Source organism: Macadamia integrifolia, chromosome 10 (assembly GCF_013358625.1).
Source record: "Macadamia integrifolia cultivar HAES 741 chromosome 10, SCU_Mint_v3, whole genome shotgun sequence".
Classification (NCBI taxonomy): domain Eukaryota; kingdom Viridiplantae; phylum Streptophyta; class Magnoliopsida; order Proteales; family Proteaceae; genus Macadamia; species Macadamia integrifolia.
The window spans coordinates 26,337,151-26,341,088 of NC_056566.1; the positions used below are offsets into that span (position 1 = coordinate 26,337,151).

Sequence of the window (3,938 nt, forward strand, 5' to 3'; positions counted from 1 at the left end):
AGCTGAGTTTCTTTTCTTTCTCTGATTTTTCTTCCTTTTTTTTTTTCCTGATGTTTCTCTATTCCGCTCTTCTAGCCTTTTGAAGAATTGAAAGTACTCTTCGTCCCCTCCAACTGGTTCAATCCATGCTCTAAGGGCTGCTTGTCTCCATACTTTATTGATTCACTGCTCAAAGTTAGGTTGTGAGTTAGGTTTTCTTCTTCAATCGATTTTGGGAATAAAATCTTTAAGGGCAATTTCGGCACTCCCCTATTTTTAAGGGTAAAATGGTATTTTAAAAAAATATGAACTGCTGATATCAACATTCTTGGTATATTCTGTAATGTTGATTGACGGCAGGGGGTCCGAGTCCAATTTGGTGAAAGAGAGGGGGTGTCCTTATAATATTGGCATTCTCCAGGGGGTGGCGTTGTAAATTACCCTTATAATAATGATGGGGTTACAAGAAAATAGAAACTAACTATAGTTTTCAAAAACTGAAATAGGAAACTAAAGAAAATAGAAACTCTTCTAGTTACTAAAACTGGAAATAGAAATTAGGAATTACAAGTACTGAAATTATAAGCTAACTAAGTACTGAATTTGGAAACTAAATAATGCTGAAATTAGAAACTAAATAAACCCCATCAAGCCAACCTAAAAGGGAAACTAACTAGCAATCCCGTACTCAATCTTAGAGCCCCTCTTTTGGACCCATAAAAGTGGCCCAATACAATCAAAACACATGGGATCAAAGGCCCAACATGTATGAAACCCAACCCTAGGCTTATTCTTAATAAAATAAGCCTATTTTGGTGATTAATCTGCATCAAATCTCCTATTGTGAGATTTAATCAGAAACCAGGTGTGGTTCATCATCTATAGCCAGTTTTTTGTTTCAGAATTTTCTCCACATTGTTTCTTGTCAATGGAGCCTTTGCTTTGGAGGATCCGATAGTGTTAAAAAAAAAAAAGGGGGTTGGAAAGCTAACCCTAAGACCCCGGTCAAATGGTCCTGTATTGAGAGTGTTCTCCCACATGCAAGAGAACCCTCTCCATTGGTTATCAAAGTCGGGAGGTTGAAGACGACTCCCCCACCCTCTTTTTCGATATTAGTTTAAAGTGGACTTCCCATACTGCCCTCCCTTATTTTGTTAATTTTGTCACCTTATTTTGTTTTGGTTCCAAGTTAGTCATCCCCCATTAATTAATAATTCCCTTCCTATCCTTTTTTCATTTGTCTTCCTATAACCTTTAAGTTTCTGGTAATTAGCAACTTGCCACACTACTTTCAGTTTATTTACAGAATTGCCATCATTCTTTAACACATGGCCATTGTTCAGTTGGGAGGTCCAATAGCATGGTTCGAGGTTTCGGTTTTGGGCATGGCTGAAACCATGTACTTTTTTCGAGCAAGTTACAGGTTTGGTTTCGGTGGCCATATGGACCTGAAACTATGTATTTTTTTCTAGCAAGTTTCAAGTTTGGGTTTCGGTGGCCATATGGCCAAGTTAGGTCCTAAAACTTGTAAGACAGCCTATTTTAGGCCTTCTAAACTCGGTGGAAACATTAGATTTTAAAAAATCACACCCAAAATGATAGTTTGGCTTCAGACCCTAGGTTGGTAGTCTACATTGTATACAATCTCCACCCTAGGCTATTCCACACAACCTTTAGTACTATAACACATATAATTCAAGTAAAACAACTTAAATAAGCATTAGGAATTAAAATATATCAAATTATAAACCATTTCATAAATCAGACAGCATACACAGTTAAATCACATATATTAGATTTACAAAGAGTCGCATATATTAGAGTAAACAATAGTACAATACAAGTGGATGACTCACCTTATGCCCACCCCAAAGTCCTAGACACCTAGTACTGAAACGAGTGCCAAGCCGGATCATAACCTGCTAATGGTGAATTAAGTTTTCCTCCAATTAAATCACAAAATCTGGGTAAGATTTTGTTATTGTTGAGCAACAAATCCTCTTGTTCCAAGCATCTTTGAGTAAAATTTGGCCAAAAAAGTGAGCAAATAGGAGATGGGGGTGGTTTTCTTCACAAACAGGCAAAACCGCTACATTTTGTATTTTGATATTAGTTTCGATTCGAAACCTGGTGAAACCAAGTTATTTAACGAGATTTCGCCAAGATCTTGTATAATGGCCCACGCAACCCGAAATTGGGGTTCTTGAACCCATGATCGCACCAGTTAATTATGATTGAGCTAAGTTGATTATACTCTTAACAATTTAAGGAAACAACTTGTTTTAAGCCCAACCAATGGGTACTCATCAAGTTGCAGGAAAATTATCTATTCTTGATCCTAAACTAGAAAATGACACAAATTTTTTCTTAAAATAAATGGGTCAGAACGCCTTTTGTCTTCAATATAAGTGGCATGGAGCAATGCCATTGACCTGCTACCCCTATTTGGTCTCAAGACTTCAGACATGTCCTACTCCAACCTGATAGATACCAAATCATGATCTCGAGGAGAGACTCTTCTCCTGGTTCAACAACTGCTGAAAAGCAACTCAACTACTGCTAGAAAATAAGGGTTATCAGTGGTGGAACAGAAAGACTGTTGTAATAGTATTGAAGAGTCTTGACATGTTTCAAATTTGAGAGTGTATACCATTCGAAGGATGATGAGAAGAACAATGAGAGGTCCAAGGGTAATTACCAAAACAACCTTTATGAAATTAAGACCCATTTAAGAAGAAAGAATAATAGCATTGTGCAAATTGTCCACAAACTTGCAAATGGAAGAAGAAAAATAAACTTCATCAACTAAATAAAGGTAGAAATATGTGAATGGAGAATATGAGATAAATGCGATGGCTGACAGACACCTTCATTACAAGCTGCAGCCTGTCCAGGTTCATCTTCCCCCCCCCCCCCAATCGAACCAGTATTTTTGGAAGCCAAAGACCATCAATTAAGGAAGAGATCATGGCCTTCTCATATGGAAGATATTTTCTATATTTTGGATGGGTCCCATGGACACGGTGTGGATACTTTCTCTCCAAGGTGTCGAGCTACCAAGAAGAGCTTTCAAGGAGATAAGTTAGGATTCCCTCTAGTCCATTCATGGAGGACTGTTATGGTTATTATAGCTAGTTTATTTTGTTTAGCAAATATTTAGTTTCCAATTTAATTGTTACTAGATTTTAGGAGTTTTATTTAGTAGGTTTCTACGTTATAAGGGAAAAGTATCTACTCACGATTTGGGCAGTCCTCTTTATAGGCCACGAATATAATTCCTTTTCACTTGTACTTGCAATATTACAAATAAAGGAGGGGCATATTCAGCCTTCAACAATTTTGATAAATAAAAAAAATTGGGGTTAAGTGTGAGCTGAAAGACCTTCCAAGTTGATTGATCAGAAATGTTCGAGTTTCCATGAGAAATTTGCAGTCACCAGGCCCCAATCAAGTTAAAATGGAAAAATAGGTAAAGTTCAATATTTTGACATGTAACCCTTTCTCATGGGCAAGGCTCCAAAAAGACAACTTGAATCATCCAAGTCAATAGTTTAAAAGCATAGTAAAAATTGGCAGAAATGAAAGCATGAGAGCCTATAATTTGGACTGTTAATAAATGCAAGTGGAAAGGAAGGCAGACATAAGTATCGATTTTACTTTTACAAGAATACTAACGATTTCAATTTGACTTGCTGGCATGAATCAATATGGAATTATGTCTATTTAAGACCAATTTCTGTCAGACATCACAAGAAATCCTCAAAAATCACCATTGAATTTATGCTTCTCATACCAACACGTTTATCATAAATCCAGTTGGGCTGTATTTAACTAAACAATGGGGCTATTTTGTTAGATTTTCCCTTCAATTAAGACCACTATGTAATTATGCCAATTCCGAGCTCAAAACAAATATAAATTGTCCCGTTGCTTTATTTTATTTAAATTCTTTTTTTTTT

At 36.4% G+C, this 3,938-nt stretch overlaps 1 protein-coding gene across 1 annotated transcript in view; it reads right to left on the bottom strand.

Annotated features, from left to right (window-relative positions):
• The window catches only part of LOC122091395 (scaffold attachment factor B1-like), a 15,218-nt gene that overhangs the window by 8,314 nt on the left and 2,966 nt on the right, over window positions 1-3,938 (bottom strand). The gene's annotated exons all lie outside the window — the stretch shown is intronic.